Source organism: Hakea prostrata, chromosome 8 (assembly GCF_041222555.1).
Source record: "Hakea prostrata isolate BN-2017 chromosome 8, UWA_Hpros_2, whole genome shotgun sequence".
NCBI lineage: Eukaryota > Viridiplantae > Streptophyta > Magnoliopsida > Proteales > Proteaceae > Hakea > Hakea prostrata.
Window position 1 is genome coordinate 46,775,915 of NC_142607.1, and position 13,287 is coordinate 46,789,201.

Consider the following 13,287-nt stretch of genomic DNA (forward strand, 5'->3'; position numbering starts at 1 on the left):
GACGAGGTGAACGAGGGAAAGAAATTTATATGCTTTCCACTATATATTTTGAGAGAGGGGTAAAAATGGGAATAGTGGAAAGACATTTCGTTTCTTTGTTGGCAAATGTTGGTCACTTGTCCATTTATAAATGGTTATTTAATTAATTAATACCTAATTATATTTCTTGTTTAGTTTCATCGGAAAAAAAAATTCTATTTTAGAAATTATATCTAATTTTTTTTCATTTTTTTTTTAATTATCATGATCTAATTGAGTTGTATAACTCAGAGGATGACATTAATATTAAAAAGTAACTTTCGAGGTGGTGCTCATATTTTTTTCATTTTTCTATTAAAAAAATAGTTGTGGCATACGTGACAAATATCTTCTTTGATACCTATAAAGGCTACTCACGATGTTATTACAAACAAATAATTTAATTATTATATTAATTAATTGTCATTATTTGAGATTAACAATTCCACATTCTTATTAATTAAAAAATTATTAAAATTTAGAATTCTTTTCAGATTCTATGAGGGCATGTTTAGTTACATGAATCTAGAGATTTGAAATTTCTAGATTCATGAATGTGTTATTATTCCTGTTTAGTTATGAAAATTCCTAGATTCATGAAATCTATAGATTCATCTTTTTACACTAAAAACGTGAATTTGTACATTTATGAGTCAATCTGCATAAAAGGGGTAGAAAGCTTCATGAAATTTAATACCCTCACACACAAGCTGAGAGAGAGCACTCAAATAAGGAGGCTTGGCTAGAGGACAATGTATTGATACATGGTCAATGGATTCCACCTTTTCTCTACATGTGTTGTATGAATCTTCCTATTCTTGGGTTCCCTATTGGCAATCCCATCAGCATGACCCCCCTAGAAGGAGGCTAAGCTTTGGAGAATTTCTTTAGCTTACTTCACAATTAATTCTCTTACTCTATAAAAAATCACTTCTATATGTGGTAGAGAAAAAAGTTTGATATTATTGTTGTCACACCCCTCCTATCGATATCTGATCCAAGCCGATTACTTGTGGATATGATCCATAGTCACGAGATCAAGTTACAGTGACAGTAATAAATATTACACACAAAACCATAATCATGAGCAAAGAGTAATAAATCAATTATGAATAAGTATTAAGTCTCCTAGGAATCTCAAAAAGAATCTCCAAACAAAGGGAAAGAACAGTCAAAATTAAAGGGTTACATTTGTTTCAAGCAGGGATGGAACCAGGATTCAATATTGAGGGGGGCCGAATAATGGAGTTTCAGATTGGAGAAGCATCAATGCTTTTTCGCCACACATATTGTGTGGGCCCTTATAAGACCCATTGGGAGTCCCACTTATGAATCATTTTAAGGATAATTACTGTTGCCCCCCCTGTACTTTGATTTTATTATTAATAAAACCATGTTCTTTACGAAATTACTGGTTGCCCCCTTCCTTATAACGGTGTTAAGTAGCCGTTAAGTTTGAATATGTAATGTCTAATTTGTCATTCATTAAAATTAAGAAATCAAAAGATGATGCCACCCCATTTATAAAACCAGATTAAATGTCAATTTTACCCTAAATTTCATTTATTTTGAATTAATGAAATGGGCAAAATCCAAATTCGATTTGGTTTCCCACCTTCACTAAAACTTCATTTATTTTGAAAATATTTTAGACGATATTCAGTTTCCAATTGGTATGAAAACTGCAACGTGTTAGGGATACCCTAGCCCTATGCAAAGTCATAAAGGTCAAATACTACATATGATCCAGATACCTTCCCTTATGCGTGGTGCCCTTTTGGTCCAGTACCTTCTCTATGTAGAAACATTAATCTTCACGGGATGGCTACCGACTGTATGATTAATTTCCTATAACCATATGGTCATCTACATATCATAGGGTGGATGCCTCTTATGGGATGGCTACCAAATGTTGGACGCCTAAGAGCTCAACCCTCAACATATGCAACCCTATCATAAATGATAAGCTAGTAGGCATGTGTCTCCTCACAGGATGGTTACCGATTGTTGGACACCCACCAGCACTCTACTGTTATCACAAGTCACTTGGCTTCAATTCTCATGTCAAATAGTCAGTAGCATGTACATGGATAACCTAACCATGCATCTAGACATCCTAACATGCCTAACCAGATGTTACATGCAACACTAAAGGCACTAAGGGCAATGGTCTAACCCACAAGCCCATGCATTCCCAAACCCAAAATCACACATTCCAATTCACCACATTGAGTAATTAAGTAATAAACATCAAATTGTAATCATTCCTATTACTTTGCATGACAATCATGTTTACACAGTATAATACAACACATTAATTCAACAATAACACGCTTTGAATAATTAAAGAAATAGCATATCAAACATCCAAGCATGACTGTATTATTCCCTTACTTGATTAATATAAAAAACCTTCTATAAGACTTGATTTCACCCAAACCAGTACTGTAACAAGTTACAGCAGGTCCTATGAACATGTTCATGCAATTACATTTTAAGGTGTAGAATCAATTCAACCAAATCAAACTTTGAAACCAAGTCAAAAAGAGGGTCAGTTGGTTGGCTTGGACCAACCGCCAGCTCTCTTTGGCAGAATCTCATATCCAAAATTCACATCTTTGATCCCTCATCTTTAATGAGTTTTGGGGTGATCCCAGGTGTAAATCATGTCTCTGAAACACCAACTAAACATCCCAAACAAGAAAACTAAAGAAACTCTAGTTCCAAATCAGATCTGAAAGTAAGCAATAATCCTTCTCAGAAGAATACACCATTGGAACATATACAAATCTTCTTTTTTTACATGATTTGATAAGTTATGGAAAACAAAGGTTTCCCAACCTAATCAGAATTCTAGAAAAGGTTTTTCCCAAAATAACTTCCTAGAATAATGGTTTAAAAGAAAAGAAAAGAAGGGAATTAGTTTTTCTTACCTCCAAGATCCAAAATCCAACGAAATCACATGTTTTTTCCACGAAGAGTGTCTTCTCTTGCTCCCACACGTGCTCTCTAACTTCTTTCAAGTCTTACTGCCGCCTAAGAATATAGAACCTTAAATAGGGGTTCTGAAAGTGAAAATCCTGAAACTAAGCATACAATTCCAACCGACTAGTTAGGGTGGCGGTTGGTTGGTCAATCAACCGCTTGGAGTGACTACCACCTTTGAAAAGGTGGTTTGTCGCCTCGGTTCTCCCAACTCTGTCACTTGTGAGCTGGAATCCACTTGCCCAAACCACCAAGTTCTTTATGGATCTTCTTCCAGTTTCCAACAGAACGGTAGTACCACCATCTTCATCATCCATATCCATGGGTTCGAGTGCCAAACCAATAGTTTCAAATTGGATGGCTCATAATAGAAGTGGAAAACAGCCTTCTAGGATGTGCCGGAACCTTGATTGTACGAATTTCTTGTTGCAGGAACCTTGACAAGAAATAAAAAAAGCTAGGTCTTATCTCTCTAGATAATGGTGAATCTAGCATTATGTTCCAAAGGATTTTCATTACTTGTTTCTGTCGATGACGATCATTCATTCACCACTAACCAAGAGAAATCATAAATTCCGTTATTAGTATGGAACCCCATGAGATTTGGGACAGGGAAAAATTTATCACACTCGCAAAATAGGAATCGTTTAAAATATATATGTTGGGGGGATTTTCTTATCTCTCAGATAATGGTGAATCTAGCATTATGTTCCAAAGGATTTTCATTGCTTGTTTATGACGATCATTCATTCACCACTAACCAAGAGAAATCATAAATTCCGTCTAGTTTGGAACCCCCCGAGATTTGGGGCGGGGGAATTTTTCCCCCTTCGACAAAATAGGAATTCATTTAAAAATATATGTTGGGTGGGTTTGAACCCTGTTGGGCTTGCAGGTGTCCACCATCTTCATCATCCATATCCATGGGTTCGAGTGCCAAACCAATAGTTTCAAATTGGATGGCTCATATAGAGTGGAAACGCCTTCTAGGATGTGCCGGACCTTGATTGTCGTTTCTTGTTGCGGGAACCTTGACAAGAAATAAAAAGCTAGGTCTTATCTCTCTAGATAATGGTGAATCTAGCATTTTTTTTTTCCGGTTTTTTTTTTTTTTTTTTTTTGTCGATGACGATCATTCATTCACCACTAACCAAGAGAAATCATAAATTCCGTTATTAGTATGGAACCCCATGAGATTTGGGACAGGTGAAAAAATTTATCACACTCTGGCAAAATAGGAATTTGTTTAAAAAATATATATGTTGAGAGTGGGATTTTCTTATCTCTCTAGATAATGGTGAATCTAGCATTATGTTCCAAAGGATTTTCATTGCTTGTTTCTGTCGATGACGATCATTCATTCACCACTAACCAAGAGAAATCATAAATTCCGTTACTAGTTTGGAACCCCACGAGATTTGGGACAGGTGAAAAAATTTATCACACTCTGACAAAATAGGAATTCATTTAAAAAAATATATGTTGAGAGTGGGATTTGAACCCACGCCCTTTCGGACCAGAACCTTAATCTGGCCCCTTAGACCAAGGCGGCCATCTCAACATGGTAACGCCCACCGTGGGGCTCGAACCCACGACCACAAGGTTAAGAGCCTTGCGCTCTACCAACTGAGCTAGACGGGCTGAATGAAATTGTTACTCAAGATATCTATGTATTAGAGTTGGAGAATCTTTATTTTTTTTTTGGATGAGAGTAGCCTTCGATAAAATTAGAAAGTTTTTTTAGGTCTAATACCCATAAAATTTTATTTGATATTCATATAATCTTCATATCGTGATATATGTATTTTAAAACTCTAGTGATTGCGACATTTTCCTTCTCCTAATTATAGTTGTTGAATTTCTAAAATGTCGCGATCTAAAGATCATGTGAAAGATATTGGCATAGTAGCAAACAAAGGTTCATTATCACTAACCAAACTATATGCAAGAACCTTGTTGCCTAAACGACAAAGAAGTAGATTAAAAAATCTTGGATCCTCACCAATTATTTTCTATTAGGGTCTCACACCATTTTTGGGTTGTGATCTTTTTTTCATTACAATTGTTTTTTAGAGGATGATATCCTAATTCTTCCAAACCTCTCTTTGGTAATATGTATTTAAAGATATAACAAAAAGAGATTTTGTTTTCGTGAGGAAGTAGTAAAGCTTGAAGAGTATATAGGTTACTTGATTCCACATATTTGAAATTTTTGATGTTATGTATTCACTTATTAAAAACCATTTGAATGTTTACTCATGTTATTCAAACTAGAGTGCATAATCCCATAGACTTATTTAACTTACCGACTACGATGTATTCCGCCTCGGTTGTCGAATGAGCAATACAATTTTGTTTCTTTCTTAACCATGACACTAGGCATGGTCCAAACAAGTGACATGTGCCAATTGTGCTCTTCCGGTCAACATGACAATCGGCAAAGTCGACATCCAAAAAACTTAGTAGGTCAAATTCTTGACCCTTAGGGTACCATAAGCCTAAGTTTGATGTACCTTTCAAATATTTGAATATTCTCTTTATGGCACAAGCATGAGATTGTTTAGGATTGGTGTGATATCTTGCACAAGCACAAACACTAAACATGATGTCCGGTCTACTAGCCATTAAGTATAGAAGGTTTCCGATCATACTCTATACTTAGTGGCATCAAAAGGCTTCTCATCCTCATCTTTTGATAATTTCAAAGATGAGCTCATGAGTGTCCCATGAGTCTTTTGAGATGTCACATCAAATTTCTTTATGACTTCTTTGATATACTTAGTTTGACTAATGAAGATACCATTTTCATTTTGTTTAATTTGCAAACCAAGAAAAAATTTTTTTAATTCACCCATCATACTCATTTCAAATTCATTTCTTATACAAGTATTAAACTCATGACATAGAGATTCGTTTGCTAAAAAATGCCGTTGTATGCTATTTATCACGGCATTTTGTAGAAATGCCGTTGTGCATAGCTCTGTAACGGCGTTTTGTGAAAAACGCCGTCATATGTCCCCTACAACTATGAAAAATGATTTAAAACTTCGTTATATTAAACTTTTTAACGGATCCGTTAGACCAAACGGAGCTCCATCTCAATTGGTATATGTTAAAATATAGCCGTTGGGCTTATATCAGGACCATACGAAAATTCTGTTTGGCACTCTGTGAATAGACAGACGTCCGTCTGCAACACATAGTCCCAGTCAAGTTTGAGACTTGGACTTTGCTTGGGTTTTTGGTATTTTTGGTCAACCCTAAGCCTCATACACTTTCTTAATATGTCCTAGATCAATCTAGTGACATGATATGCATATAATTAAATGTGATTACACATGAGTGTATATGAATGTTTCCTAAGTCCTAAATTCATCTAAGTCTTCATCTTGACTTGATCTTTGCATCTTCTTGTGCTTTGAACTTGATATTCATTTGGACTTTGATTCTTTGTCGAAGATTGCTTGGGGGGCTTGATCATCCAGTGAGTTTGGTCCAATGAGTAGGAATCCGTCCACTTTAGTAATGAGTTGGACACAAGTTAATATAGACATTAGTAATTTGTATTTGTTATCATCAAAAACTAATGGAGGCTGATTTGGCAATGCTAACATGGCATTTCCCTATAGGTCTCATTAGTGCAAAAAATTACATATAGATCCCAAACCAATTAACATCTTGTGGCTCTTTCCCTTTGGAAATTGAGAGTTTGTTGAACCTCGATATGTCATTTCACGAACAAACTTAACACCTCTCAAATGGTGTTAGTTGGTTTGGGACCTAGACATAATTTTTTGCACTAATGGGACCTAACAATAGTTTAGGCCTCACAAAGGTGACCTATGCATAACTTCTTCTAAATTATCCAAACCCTATGAGAATTCCTTAATTAAGCTTGAAGATCCCTTTAAATCTTTTCTCCCTACATCTCCACTCCTTCCTTTCTGCCTACCAAAAATAAATTCCTAAAGAAGCTAAAAAACACTAAGGCAAAACCCAAACAAATCAAGCAAACGAAGAAAAAAGAGAACGAAACCCCACCCCTCCTAACAGAATCAAACTAACTTCCACTAAAAGACCAGAAAAGAAATAAAAAACAAATCTATATAATTATACTACAATTTTATTTTTTGTAATTGTAAGAATTTGTGATACGATTACCCAACATTCCATCTTCCACTTCCAAGTATGCTATTCGTTCTCATTTAAACATCATTCTTTTACATCAGTATCTATTTCTCTCTTTACATATCTTATCTTCTTTGACTGCTTACGGGATGAAGGTTCCACTAGTTGGATCAAAAGTAATTTATGTTAATAATAGAAGTGGAAATCAGCCTTCTAGGATGTGCTGGAACCTTGATTATACGAATTTCTTGTTGCATGAACCTTGATAAGAAATAAAAATAAAAAAAAAAAAAACTAGGTCTTATCTCTCTAGATAATGGTGAATCTAGCATTATGTTCCAAAGGGTTTTCATTGCTTGTTTTTGCCGATGATGATCATTCATTCACCATTAACCAAGAGAAATCATAAATTCCATTATTAGTTTGGAACCCCACGAGATTGGGACGTGAAAAAATATGTTGAGAGTGGGATTTGAACCCACGCCCTTTCGGACCAGAACCTTAATCTGGCGCCTTAGACCAACTCGGCCATCTCAACATAGACACGCCCACCGTGGGGCTCGAACCCACGACCACAAGGTTAAGAGCCTTGCGCTCTACCAACTGAGCTAGACGGGCTGAATGAAAATTTTACCCAAAATATCTATATATTAGAGTTGGAGTTTTAAAACTCTAGTGACTGCGACATTTTCCTTCTCCTAATTATAGTTGTTGAATTTCTAAAATGTCACGATCTAAAGACCATGTGAAAGATATTGGCATAGTAGCAAACAAAGGTTCATTATCACTAACCAAACTGTATGCAAGAACCTTGTTGCCTAAACAATAAAGAAGTAGATTAAAAAATCTTGGATCCTCACCAATTATTTTCTATTAATGTCTCACACCATTTTTGGGTTGTGATCTTTTTTTCATTACAAATTTTTTTTTAGAGGATGATATCCTAATTCTTCCAAACCTCTCTTTGGTTATATGTTTTTAAAGATATAACAAAAAGAGATTTTGTTTTCGTGAAGAAGTAGTAAAGCTTGAAGAGTATATAGTTACTTGATTCCACATATTTGAAATTTTTGATGTTATGTATTCACTAATAAAAAACCATTTGAATGTTTACTCATGTTATTCAAACTAGAGTGCATAATCCCATAGACTTATTTAACTTACCGGCTGCGATGTATTCCGCCTCGGTTGTCAAAAGAGCAATACAATTTTGTTTCTTGTTAAATAAATGGAAAAAGGATCACAGTATTTGAGCTGGAACTTCTAGGCGCGTTACAACGTCGCTTTCCTTAAGACGTAATTCGCTCTCACATCAAGGTGCTATGAGGTACTGGGAACCGTCTCCCAGGATACAAAGAAGCCCAACTTCGAGTTAAATCTCTCAAGTTTTGCTAAGCACTCACAAAACTCAAGAACAGAGAAGACTTTGGGATTTTCTCTCTTGTCCTGCTGTTGTGAAGCTAGACGGATTTATAGGCATTGAGGTGCCTCCACTGAACAGTTCATGACTCTGTTCGTATGGGTGCACCTCTCTGTAGGGATACGAATGCTGATGTTCATATATGAGCTGTCGGATCGTTCGGCCGCACGATCTAACGGTCCCTATTGAACCATCAAAACAATATTTATGGATCTACTTCCTTCGCCCTAGATCTACCGCTGATCATAACAAAGTGCTAAGTGCGTGCGCCACAAACGCCCATAGCCCACGCCACGCGTGCGCGCTCGGACGGTATACCGTCCTCACTCATACACTGCACACACATTGGCGTGTCTCATTATTATAAGTTAAAGTTAATAGGTGGTACCTATTAATTAACCTGGATTCCGACACCTCGGTTTCCAATGTGGGACTATATAATAATACACTTTCCTAAAATAAATAAAGGAAAGTTTTCCGCACTTACAAATCCAATAAAATGAAACATATTTTATTATATTAAAAATAATACAACATTTCTTTCTTAACCATGACACTAGGCATGGTCCAAACAAGTGACATGTGCCACTTGTGCTCTTCTGGTCAACATGACAATCGGCAAAGTCGACATCCGAAAAACTTAGTAGGTCAAATTCTTGACCCTTAGGGTACCATAAGCCTAAGTTTGATGTACCTTTCAAATATTTGAATATTCTCTTTATGACACAAGCATGAGATTGTTTAGGATTGGTGTGATATCTTGCACAAGCACAAACACCAAACATGATGTCCGGTCTACTAGCCATTAAGTATAGAAGGCTTCCGATCATACATCTATACTTAGTAGCATCAAAAGGCTTCTCATCCTCATCTTTTGATAATTTCAAAGATGTGTTCATGGGTGTCTCACTAGTTTTTTGAGATGTCACATCAAATTTCTTTATGACTTCTTTGATATACTTAGTTTGATTAATGAAGATACTATTTTCATTTTGTTTAATTTGCAAACCAAAAAAGAAATTTAATTCACCCATCATACTCATTTCAAATTCATTTCTTATACAAGTACTAAACTCATGACATAGAGATTCATTTGTAGCACCAAAAACGGTACCATCCACATATATTTGCACAATAATAATGTCAGTTTTCGTATAGTTTACAAATTATGTGGTGTCTACCTTACCCATTAAGAATCTCTTTTGGACTATAAATTTGCTTAATCTTTTATACCAAGCTCGTGGAGCTTGTTTAAATCCATAAAGAGCCTTCTTAAGTTTGAAGACATGGTTGGGGTAGGTAGAGTCTTCAAATCTCGGAGGTTGTGCAACATAAACTTCCTCCATAATGAATCCATTTAAGAATGCATTTTTTACATCCATTTGGTATAACTTTAAATTCTTTTAGCATGCAAATGCTAATAGTATTCTTATGTATTTCGATTAGGCTACGGGCAGGGGCGGAGCCAGGATTGAACATGGAGGGGGGCCGAATGTATGTGGGCCAATGTGGGACCCACTATAGGTCCCATCTCATAATATATTATTATATTTTAATGTAGAGTCTACATTAAAAATTAGGTAAATTAATAGAAAATTCGTGAGTGTGTGAGAGAGAAATGAATAATTTGAGAAAGAGAGAGTGAATACCTAATGTGGAGAAGATTTAGGAAAATTCCAAAGTTTGCTAACTACTTCAATATTTTGTGAGACGTGTGAGAAAAAAAAAGAGAAAAAATAGGAATAAAAGAGGAAATCCATGAGCGAATAAATAGAAATGAAAATAGAAGAGAATATATAAGGAGAAATTCATGGATCGTGAGTTAGTTTTTAAGTTAGATTTTAATTAGAATTTAACCTTTTATTCCTTAAAACTAGGGATTGAATGATAACCATTAGATAGAGATTATGAATGACATTTGTACCCATCATCTTTATCTTAAATTTTTATTTTTAATTTTTGGAGGGGGCCAAATAGTGGTATTTCACATTTAAAGATAGAGAAATAAGGAAAAAAACAAGGATATTTCCAATTTCAAAAAATACGGGGGGGCCATGGCCCCCTCCGGTCCCAACGTGGCTCCGCCACTGGCTACGGGTGCATGGGTCTCTGATAACTCTATGAAATAGAGTTAAGTTTGGTAATTTTATACTTGAGATAGCTTGATTTAAGAGTATTTTATCTTTGTTTTATGTTAGTTGTCATTAAATGTTGTTTTAGTGAGTCCATTTTAAGTCTTGTGAAGGTCCTTTATGTCATTCTTGCATGAGTTTCTCTTCAATTAATGGATAAATTTGATTAACCCTCTTTCTCTTAGCATTGTAGGTGAAGACCCATAAGAGAAGAAGAACATGTCTTCTAACTTTACTATAGAGATGCTGCAACATCACGGAGCAGAATATTCCCAGATTGAGTTCACATGGAAATAACTAAAAATGGCTAACTAAAGGGGACTTTATTCTTGTAAATACATGAATGTTCTCAGCCCTGGATCTCAAGGGGGATGTTCTAATCCTACAGCCAGGTTCTACCCTAATGATTGAAGACATTTTATAGAAGAAAGAGAGAAAGGGTTGAGGGAGACAGGAAGAGAACAGAATAGAAAGAGAACCAGAAAAGCTGAACTCGTGGGAAAAAATAGAGCTGCTGGAGAGGAAGGCTGGAGTTCGTGTGGAAGCATTGCATCTCCTAGTTTTCTATTCAGTTTTATAATTCTATCTTCTTATACTCTAGCTGAACGATGTTGATGACTTTATATATTTCTGTGCTTTTGAATTCCAATATGAGCTAAGTTCTTATTGTGTTGGGATGATAAGAGTACCTCAACCTGTATTTTAAGATGTAATTATCAAGTGTTCTTGAGTTTTACTGCAGTACAATCTATTATCAATGAATTCAACATGTTAGTTATTGATTAATTTGATTTATTGACTGATTTTCCATAAATGAATGCCATGATTTTAGTTAACTGGAAAGTTAATTGAGTCTAGATGCTTGCTGAATGGTGTGAGTTAGCTTAATCTTTATTTGGATTTAGCTAATTAGTAGGTTGGGTAGGAATACTCACTTACCTCACATTGCCATGATTGGGATTGAGTATAAGTTGCATTCTCATTTCATTTCTCCATAGGAATATGAAGATTTTGAATTAGGATGCTAATGCATATGTATATTGGAAAATATCATTATGTCATTTTATTCCAGGTTCTTGATATACTTTGTGCTGTAGTATTGCTTTCAGTATTCGCATTATAAATTCAGGGGAAGGGAAACTGATTCCAACACTCATATCATTCATTAAAGGTCCTTCTATTCCATATTTCCCACTTAGGTTCTCAAGTTTAATTACCTATCATTTGTTTATTTGGTTCATCAATCACAAATCAATATTGTTAATCTTGTTTAAATTAGTTTTACTTTTACATTGAAAGTTAAAGTTAAAATTATCCGTGGGATCGATACTCTACTTATTATTTACTATTTGATTGCGACACGTGCATTTGTGTAGCATCTTTAGACACAATTAACAGTCTCATCAAAGAGTCTCATCAAAGTCAATTCTCTCTTATTGATTATACCCTTGGGCCACCAACCTTGCCTTATTTCTAACGACTTGACCATTCTTATCGAGCTTGTTTCTAAATGCCCATTTGGTGCCTATGATGGTATGGAATCGGGGTCTTTAAATGAGTTCCCAAACATCATTTCTTGCATGGCCATGATCTAATAACTATCGATTAGGGCATCTTTTGCATTTTTGGGTTCTATAGTTGATAAAAATGCAACATAATTGCAAAAACTTTGAGTTCTTGATCTAATTTGGATTCCTTTACCTAAATCACCTATGACTTGTTCAAGGGGATGGTCTTCCCATGGGACTACCTCCTCAGGTAACTCTTGAGAGGGGGTCCCACCATTTATGTGATCATTTCTAGGTTCTTCTAGAGATAAGTTGTCCACTTTTTCTCTAATTACATATTCAACCCTCCCATCATCATCCTCATCAACTAGACGTTTATATTCATCCTTAGGTGGAGATACATCATATGTGACATTCACTGATTCTTCCACAACTAAGGTTCTTTTATTTAACACTCTAGATGCCCTACTATTTTGGGAATATCCCAAGAAAACTCCCTTATCAACTTTTTCGTCAAATTTTCCCTTAGGGTCCTTAGTGTTCAATATAGTGCAGTTACATCCAAATATTTGGAAGTGATCAACCCTAGGTTCTTTATTGCGATAAAGTTCATATGGCGTCTTTTTTAAGAATTTTCTAATTAAAACATGATTAAAGACATAACAAGCGATGCTTGTGGCTTCAGCCCAAAGATATTTTGGCATTGAGAATTCACTAAGCATGGTTGTAGCCATTTCTTGAGTGATGTATTCTTCCTTTTTACTACTCCATTTGATTGGGGGGGTCCTAGGGGCGGAGAAGTTATGAGTTATGCCTTCTTTATCACAAAACTCTCCGAAGTAGTTGTTGTCGTCAAATTCCCTCCCATGGTCACTTTGAATGGTGGTTATGAGGTATCATTTCTTGTTTTGAATTTTCCTAACAAGAATGGTGAATTCCTCAAATACATCATCTTTATGTTTTAGAAATAAAGTCCATGTATACATTGAGTAGTCATTTACAATGACAAATGTATAGTGTTTATCACCAAGGCTAGCTATGGGAATCAGTCCAAATAAGTCCATGTGAAGAAATTCTAGTGGTCTACCAGTGGAGA

The 13,287-nt window shown here is 35.5% G+C and overlaps 3 non-coding genes across 3 annotated transcripts; all 3 read right to left on the reverse strand.

Annotated features, from left to right (window-relative positions):
* Positions 1-4,571: 4,571 nt before the first annotated feature.
* On the reverse strand, positions 4,572-4,644 carry TRNAK-CUU (transfer RNA lysine (anticodon CUU)). Its single transcript has one exon. It is a non-coding gene; the product is annotated as a tRNA-Lys (tRNA).
* Positions 4,645-7,588: 2,944 nt separating this feature from the next.
* On the reverse strand, positions 7,589-7,669 carry TRNAL-AAG (transfer RNA leucine (anticodon AAG)). The gene has a single exon. It is a non-coding gene; the product is annotated as a tRNA-Leu (tRNA).
* A 7-nt stretch (positions 7,670-7,676) lies between these two features.
* TRNAK-CUU (transfer RNA lysine (anticodon CUU)) lies at positions 7,677-7,749 on the reverse strand. Its single transcript has one exon. It is a non-coding gene; the product is annotated as a tRNA-Lys (tRNA).
* Positions 7,750-13,287: the final 5,538 nt, after the last annotated feature.